Raw genomic sequence first — 9,294 nt, 5'->3', positions numbered from 1 at the left:
AGGCAGACCCCAATCTCCTCCGGACAGCAAGAGCTTATCCAAGCCCTTCCACCCATTCTCCTTGCTACCTAAAGGTGGGGGGGAGGGGAACTCTTAAAGGAGCTACTACCCCCTTCCACCTATTTGACCAGACAAAGTCAGCCACCTCCCTCCTTTGAGATTACAAAAATTGCATTCTAAATCCACTTAAAGCTGAATTTAGGACCAGTGCAAATTCCTTTATCATTCAGTATTATCATAATAAAGTCTTGTTATGAGAACAAGACTGCACTAAATAGATTACCCCAACTTGCAGCAAACTCTAGATCATTTAATTCACAGGCTGATGCTTTTATACCCCCTGTTCTATGCAGTACTTTCTACTTATAAAAAATGTTAACACATTTCCAAGCATGCATTCAGCTATTACACCATAATAAATTGCCTACTGAAAACTTGGCTAAAAGTCATTAGTTTTTAGCATTTTATGATTTGTGGTAAAGTCAGGCCAGATGGCCACAAAAGGGTAAACCAGGGCTGGGTTGTGAGCCCAAGAATGCTAAAAGCTCTTTTTCCTGCAAGCAGAGGAGAGATTGCTGCAGGGCAATTAGAGACACCTGGACCCAATGAAGGGCTACTCCAGGTGAACTTAAACCCTGCCTTACCTAAAGGAGGAGAAGCAAAGCAGGAGGAAGCTGCTAGAAGGTTTGTAGCAGCTGGAGGAGAAGCTTTCCCCAGGCTAGGAGACGGGGCTTCTCTGCAGCCAGAGGAGCAGCGAAGGAGAGAACCCAGCTGGCAGGAGGGAGCCACACCAAGGTACCTCACTGGGGAAATGGGGTAACTGGCGACTCCCTGGCCCACTACAAGGGGCAGAAGCATGAGACCCACTAGTGTGAAGCTGGCTGCCTGCCTGCCACAGATTTTAAATTGAAATTGCCTTTTAAGAATAATGTTTTGGATTTCAAAATTGTCTTTCACCCAAGGATCTCAGGCTGATGTTTGTCAGCCTACAACATTCCTGTGAGATATAAGATTATAAATGTCTTTAGCCTGTAACTGTAACTTGTGTAAAACACCATGCACAGTTAGTGGCAGTTATATAAATACTGTATCATTAAGGTACAGTCAGGAGGAAACTGAGGCACAGAGAAGTTGAGGGTTAGATCATATCCTCTTGCAGAAAAAGCCACATGGCAGACCCAAGAATGTCCTATTTTCCCCTTAAATTCTCTGTTTTACTCCTATGAGATGGTAGAGGAATGTTCCTATATTTCATATGTTGGATACACCCTGGTCCTTATTGCCCGTGGTCCATGCAGGGTTGCCAACCGTCCATAAACTTATGGACCATCAGTAAAATAATGTACAATTTTAACACTATCAGTAAATCCGTAAATAAATGAAAATGTCTGTAAAATTGGGTAGAATTAAAACATTGTATTTTGACATTGATTGTTGTCAAAGAATCACTTCTTGTATCATAAAACTACACTGGTGATGACTATCAATTTCCTCTTTTCTATTATTGCACACACCCAAATAACCCAATTGATCAATTAACTGCAACTAAAACAATTGCATCATTCCAAATTCCTGTGTACAGAATATCTTGACATTATTGTATTGTTTATAGAATTTTAGTGATGTCAGTAAAAAGTTTACCATGTCAGTAAAAGAAAATCAACTTCAGATCTTCATGTCAGTAAAAACTAAAATGCAAGATTGGCAACCCTGGGCCCACCCATGTAAGCTTTTACCCATTGGATTATCTACTTATACCCAAAGAAACCAAAACACACACCACCCCAAAACATCCTACAAGTAGCAGAGTTTTTACCCTGAAAAGGGAGAAGTGACAGAGACTTCAAAAAGTCCACTAGGGACTTCAGTATTGCTATTGATTTTACATGGAAGGCACTTGGCTACTACAGTGATGGGCAGCCATACAAGATACATTACAGAATGTCTTTCTCCCTGTTACATTAATACATCTCTAATTGTTTCATAAGCATGTGTACATTGCAACAGCTACAATCTGTTGGAAATCACTATTAAAGTGTTAATGTACAAATACATATAAAAAAAGATTGTAACAGCTGTCAACTCCAGTTAGCAAACCAAGAGCATGCCGTCTAGTCGATCACTGCGCTGTTTGGTGTGTTAAGTGTATCCTCCCATTTGCATTTGAATAAGTTAAATCCATTAATAATGATGTATAATAATCAGCGTGTTAGTGTTTTTGGCTGTTCTTTTTTAGGGTCTCTATCTTACAACACCTAGTTCTTACATAAAGCTTTTCATCAATAGAACTCAAAGTGCTTTACAAAGAAGATCGGTGTCATTATCCTCATTTGTAAGCTGGGGCAATTGAGGCACAGAGACAAGTAACTGACCTAACATCAGCCAGCAGACCACTGGCAAAGCCAGGAAGAGAATCCAGTCTTCTGAGTCACAATTCAGTGCTCTGTTACTAATAGTTTTATCCGTTTTTATTGTATAGGGTTTATATGACTCACAAGAGGCACCTAATAAATGAATTAAATCAAACAAGTGACTATTTCTCAAGTATATCAGCATTGATATACCCCCAGTCTTGGGAATGATTGAAAAGTGGTTGAGCTTGCTTCTGAGCTGCAGCCAAAAAGAGATAAGGAGAGGATTCATATGGAAGAATGAGGAGAGAGAAATCCATTGCTTGTAAGATCCCAGTTTCTGAGTATCAGGGAAAAATGAAAGCCTCAAGCCAACATAAAGAAGTTATATCCATATAAACAGAGAGACTTGTCACGCTATCCAGAGAGGATGTTTCCTCAACCTCCACAAATGTACTTAAAGTACAATTTTGTTTTTGTATTGTTCAGAGACCCCCTAAGTCCTCCAAGGAAAGAATGGATTTATAACTATTACTATTTACTCAGAGGTATCTGGTCATAGGGTAACAGGTCCACCATTTTCTTCTCCAGAAGGCAGGACAGAACACTCAAAGGAAGCTGTATGTGAATGAGACCCTGGTCCAGGTAGGAAGTTCCTCTTACCTTCTGTTGTCCTTCTTCTCTCTATTCCTTACTTCCAAGCCAATTCCTAGGTGATGTAGAGGGAGTGGGGATGGCACCTCAAATCAGGACTATAGCTCTCCTTATACTCCACTGCTGTAAGTACCTGGAAGTCCAGAGGAGCATGTCACAGGAAACTAAATAGGTGAAGGGAAAGAAAAATTGGTCATGTCAGGTACATAGCTTCTAACGCACACGTGGGAGTTGTGTCAAGGGATTAGATCCATAGTATTGGCATCAATGCCACGGCTCTTGCTATTGCTCACTTTAAGATACTGATTGTTACAGTGTCTCCCCACCTCTTGTGCCCCTGCATATTAGAACTTCCCTCAAAGAGGAAATTTTCTGCCAACCTCAAATCAGCCGTCTTGGGAGGGCAACGGGAAGTCAAAGGAAAACAGCCCGAGAAGTTGAGATCAAGGGATGGAATCCTCACCCTTAACATGTTACTGCAGACCTGTCTCCTTGTGCAGACCGCTTGCTGAAGGCTATTAGAGATGACAATGAGCAGACTCTGCCCACTGCTTTGCAGCTACCCAGGCTTTGAGATGCATGGATTCGTGTTTCTCCCCGACATGCCTTCCATCAATCTGCAGACAACTGCTGCATACAGCCTAAAGACATTTGCATACAAGTAGATGGATACTCAGCTACCCCATCTGTACAGCACACACCACCAGTTGTGCATTCAAAGAGGGCTGCCTTGAGGCTGGCTGAAAAATATGGCCACCACTGGAATTGTCTTCCCTGTTCATGTAGCATTTACACTGTAGTGTATGAGATGGGAATTATTGTCAACTTCTCAGACTGTGGGAACACTATACAATATTGACCACTTTCTTTAGCTCACTCACTCTCTCTTTAGAAAGTAGTCGTGATTTCTATTTCCACCTTAAAATGATGATTTTGTTTCCAAACTGTATTTTATACATGAGAAAGGCATCACCAGTACTTGTTTGTTTCCCCCATTTACTACTTACTAAGTTAGACAGTGTTTCCTCATCCATTTAATATAATCAAGTTAATATCAATATTGTACTCTGAGTCAATCTAATCTAATTAGTGTCAATATTTTATCTGCAAGTTGTGCTGGGAATGAAGTTCTCATCACCAGCTCTGAAAAAGGAAACAACGTTCTCTTCTATTTTGGGAATCCGCACTGAATATTAATAAAGAATGACATCTGGCAAACTGAGTATTAGTCCTTTTGTTACGACTGCACAAACTTTGTATACATAAGATACATTCTGTGGGCCTGGAGGCAGTCAAACATCCTCAGAAGGCTTGGCAGGTTTCCTTGGAACGAGCAATGGCAACAACACTTAATATGCAGTTTCTAACTAATTAAAACCTTGCTTTAACCAATAGAACGTAATGGCAGCTCTGTTTCAGTGAACAATGTGATTTCTCTTCGTGTCTCCCATTAAGAGCACATCTTGGAGGTATAATAATTTCCCTCTGGGGAGTTCTTGGTATTTCCTCTGGAGCCCTGAAGATTTATCCCCCCCACTCTTACCTCACACTTTCTGCTTCCCTGCCTTTGTGCCTGCCACCACCTTTTAAAAATAGACAGGTTTCCCTTCACAGGCAATCACTGCCACTGCTTAACCAGCAGTAGAGTGATGTTGACACAGGTCCCTGAAAGCACATAACACCTGTGTTTGGCTCCTTGTCTTGTCTCCTCTCTATATACAAAGCCTGATGCAAGGTTTGACACCTGATCCAGAGCTGGGGAGTCTCTTCTACAAGTGATTAAAGTAACTGCCAACCTCACTGCAATGCAAAGTTAATTTCAGTGGAGCTTTCCTACAGCAACCACCACCCACTGAAAGGGAAAGACTAGAAAAAGAGAGACTTAGCCTTTTAGACTCTATAGGGTGCTCAGACACCGTGGTGATTGCCAGGCCTGAATAGAGTAGAACAGAACACAGAAATGCAAGGCATTCTGCCTTCTTCCACAGTATGGAGATGATTCTGTTTGCACAGAACTCCCAGGCCCTGCCAGCTCAGATGACACACAGCAAGAAAAATGGGGAAAATCTACAGCAACAGCAAGATGAATTGGAAGGAGTCTCCACTCATAGAAGCAGCAAGAGGAAAGGAGCAATGGAAATGTATTTATCGAAAGGCTATTTTACTCACTGGATAGTTATCACTTTGAAAAACGAATGCAATTTAAAAATCAGGCACTAATGCATCTACGTAGAAAAAGTGGAGATAACATAGGCTCTCTTTATAATCCCAGTTTGTTTATAAATTCCCTGGATTGCTGGCCAATGAGTTTCCAAAGATATGTTTAGCTCTTAGCTCATTGTTCCTTTAAAGTCACAACGAATAAATCAAACTAAACAAGTAGCAATCTGGCAACATTTTATTCTTCTTTCGTCCTGATCCTTTATCATCTCTATCTTCTGGTACCTTCTCAACCCCAAAGCACAACATAAATTCACAAGAGACCCAAAAAAACCACCAAGATGTGCTACATAATCTGTCTAAAAAATATGGAGGGAATATATTTAAAATGGTCTCTAGTTTCTTTTCAGATCTGATCGAATCTAGACTCGGGACAGGAAGGCTGAAAACAAAAAAGGGGATGTTACCATGACTGAGGAAGACCTTAATTAGATTGGTTTTCAGTTGCCTTCTGGGAGGTTCATAGCCTTTCCTCTGACTCAGATGCAGTACTGAAAGAAAAGCAGAACATCCTGTTCTCTCAATCAGAGTAGGGAATGTGAAATTAGTGAGGGCTTCCTTCAGTGCCAAATGAAGTAATAATAATAAAAAAGTATAACTGATCCCACTAGCCCGAATTGTACTCTTACGTTTATGTAGCCTCGCTGACGCAATATTGTCAGCCCGAACATTAAAAAGTGAGTCAGGGGCAAACATCATGAGACTGACTATTATGAAGCTAGCTAGCTATTATCAGTACTTATAAAAAGATCTAATTACATTTGAAAGTAACGTTTTTAAGGACACTATACAAAGCTTGTAGAACCACAATCAGCCACAGAAATCACCCAGCAAGCATATCTGACTTCATTGCTTTTTCATAACAGGCCCAGTCCTACAGTTACTGTCTGACCCTGCTCCCACTGAAGCCACTGACAAAACTTGCTTTGCCTTTAATTGGGCAGGATCAGACTCAATGTCATGGGACTTCAGGGTGCACAAAGAATACAATCAATCAGGTCAAATATTGAAAAACAAAAAACAAAAAAAAAACCTGACTTATGCTGACAAGTTCTACACTGAATTTGATTTACTGTATTTTCAACCGTTCGCTTTTTGCTAACGTTTTCCAAGAATGTTTTGTTTGCATGAATATTCACAGAAAACAAAAGTCAAATATTTGTCATGGTTCACACAAGCCTGGCAGCCATCTTGAAGTGTTGTTTCTAAACAAAAGTTCATCCAATTTGAAAAGAGAAACAATACAATGTGACTTCTCCAGTTGGATGTGGAGATAAACGGGAGATCAATCACACAGAACGAATGTTGAATATTAAATAGTCATGGGAAAAGTCAGTGCCAGCGGTTCACAAGCAGTTGATAGTCTGAAACTTGTTCCAACTGTAAGGCTTGAGACTGTTTTCAGCTAACAAGTTGTACATTAAAACTCATGTAAATGGTTAATGCAAACATCCAATGACTCGGGTAGCCAGATGTCCTCTTAGTGATTCTAATTCCAATGAGAACAGCACATTTGCTTTTAGAAATTCCTGTCTGCCACCTATCTGTAAGGATCCCCTCCCCCCTTCTTCCTCCACCCCCCCCCCCCCCACCGAGTGTAACCCTAGCATTCTTGATGTAAGTAAAGTGATTAAAAGTGTCTCTGCATGTATGTAATGACCATTATCACTGTTGTTCTCTCTGGATGGGACAATGTCTGTATTTGTAAGTGAATAGATAAAGAATTTAAAATGTACTATGTAATCAATAAGAAAGGGTATATAATTGACCACTGTAACATCATGAAGTTGAAGCTGATTTATCAGACTTCCCGGTATCGTGAATAAACCTCTCCAGTATTGTCTGTGATGCCTGATTCTTGGAGAAAGAATCCTTCATGCTTTACACCACTAACCATTTGACCTTTATGATTTTCTTCACAAGACGAAATTGTTTGACAATCTATTTGCAAATAGTTTGTGAACCAAAAAGAGGCCTAAATTAACTGGATGAGTTCTTAGCTGTGAATTGCTTGCCTAGCTGTCATGCTAGTAAATTGCATATGCCAAAAATACAATCCAACTGAAAAATGAAGGAAAAGTTTTATTAACGTATACACAAGCTGGCACACAAACAGTCCCGGAAGAGTGAATAAAATAATTTAAGGAACGTTCCTACAGGTGTTGATCTTGATAAATACAAATAAATCAAGATCAAGTTCAACCTAAAGAATATAATTCCTGATTACTGCAAATATAACTATGTTACTGTAGCCTGGATGGCCAGTTGAGCAATAAACTCTACTGCACACCACCAACACAATTCAATTGAGGAATACAGAAAAAAATTAGTAACTTGAACAAAACAAAGTTACATACAAACAATCTTTGGAGGTTCTGTAGAGCAGTCTGAGGTAGCATTGCACCTATGTTTGCGCTGAAAATTATGAAGAAATCAACAGCAAATTTAACATAAAGAATGTCATTCTGCGTTACTTGGAACACAATTCCATCTTTCTTTCAGACCCAACAGTAATCAAAATCAGCATATCTCTTCAGACTATTGCTTTTGGAGTAGGGCTTGCAGATGACAAACACAATGAGAATAGTAGTATTGCTGGCCTTAGAAGTTAAGAAATGAGTCACACCAACCAAGTAAAATTGTTCCAAAAAAAATTCCAAACCATGAGAATTTTAGAAAGATTAAATAACGATTTTGGCAGCTACCACACCTCATCAATTAATTTTCTGCCCCACCCCATCCCACATCAATTTTGTACTCCCAGAATCAAATCAATTAATTGTGTGAACCCAGCCCTCCATCTGCCTCAGCCCCAGCCTAGTGTTACTAACTCGGAGGTAGGAAAAAACCCAAAACAAAATGGGACATCGGGAATGATCCTGAACCCACAAAACTGGACATCTGTGTGTAAGAAGGGACACCCTGGGAATTCTGGGAAACCCTGGATAGGTGGCAACCCTACCTCAACTCCGTCCACTCAGTCACACCTCTGTACTCGATGCCCCCAACAAACTTCTGCACCTATGGAGGTTCTTCACTCTCTCCGGGCTTGCAGTGGGGAGAAGGGAGCAGTTCCAGGAGAGCTTCACCCCAAGCCTTGGACTTCTCCTCCCCCTTCCCAAATCTAGTGTTGCAGCACAGAGAGGAGGAGCCAATCCATTTTTCCACAAGTGGTGAAGGAGGGAGAGAGCAGTGCTGCCCTGAACTGCTTGGATCCCACCCCCCTTTCTCCTCCCTCCCCCCACCTCTCAAAAAAAAAAAAAAAATCTCAGCTCCTGAAGAGAGAGTTGTTCCTACCTCCTGCAGCTGCTGTGATTGGCTGGTTTTCCTGTCTTCTGCAGGTCAGTCAGAGGGACCTTTCTCCCTAGGCAGCCAGAAAATTGCAGGAAGGTTGGAACTGGTTCCAGAAGGGTTTAAAAATCCTTTTACTCACAAGAGTTGGCACCAGTGGAATGCAGAATTTTAAGCTAAATCTAAGGGTTTCACATCAGCCAGCGTGCCCTCTCGACACATTCATTTTCTGTTTGGAAAAAAGTGCTGGGGCAATTTCAAAGTGTTGGCTTGTTTGTGCCATGTGTCTGACTGAATTGCAAGATCACGTAGAGCCACTATTGACAATAACATGCGAAGTCACTTGTTATATTCAGGTCATGCAGTAGGGAAACTATAGATTGGTAGGTAGTTTCAGCAGCTGAGGACTGGAAATAAAACTCCAACCATTAGTCCCTTTCTGACCCTGTTGCAGGGCTGATACACCCCATCACCCTTTAGGGAGAGGAGAGGGGCACTGTAGCCCCACAGATGAGTCCAAATGACCACCCCCCCAGTCAAGGCAGGGAGCCAGGGGCCGGAGCCGATATGACTGCCCTCCTCTGCGGGGAGTGGGCCACTGGGGTAGCAGGACCTGGGCCTCCCTACTCTACCAGGTCCAAACCCAGGGCCCCCAATAGCAGTGGATGGATTCACCACTAGGTCAGCAGGATCCATCCGAAACACGCTGCCTTTGTATCTGTTACACAATTGGACCAGTGTCTAGTTCCCCCAAGTTACTACCTACCCTGTTCTCCAG

The 9,294-nt window shown here is 41.5% G+C and overlaps 1 long non-coding RNA gene across 1 annotated transcript; it reads left to right on the top strand.

Moving 5' to 3' along the window:
• The first annotated feature begins 669 nt into the window (after positions 1 to 669).
• On the top strand, positions 670 to 3,770 carry LOC137163191 (uncharacterized). Its single transcript, XR_010922648.1, has 3 exons — positions 670 to 795; positions 2,943 to 2,996; positions 3,354 to 3,770. It is a non-coding gene; the product is annotated as an uncharacterized lncRNA (long non-coding RNA).
• The last annotated feature ends 5,524 nt before the right edge of the window (positions 3,771 to 9,294 follow it).

The sequence above is a fragment of the Emydura macquarii genome, unplaced genomic scaffold (genome assembly GCF_026122565.2).
Source record: "Emydura macquarii macquarii isolate MOO-44397 ecotype Brisbane River unplaced genomic scaffold, CSIRO-AGI_Emac_v2 contig_2481, whole genome shotgun sequence".
In the NCBI taxonomy this organism is placed as follows: domain Eukaryota; kingdom Metazoa; phylum Chordata; order Testudines; family Chelidae; genus Emydura; species Emydura macquarii.
Note: the sequence above shows the minus strand (reverse complement) of the source record. Positions and strands in the feature narration are given on the sequence as shown.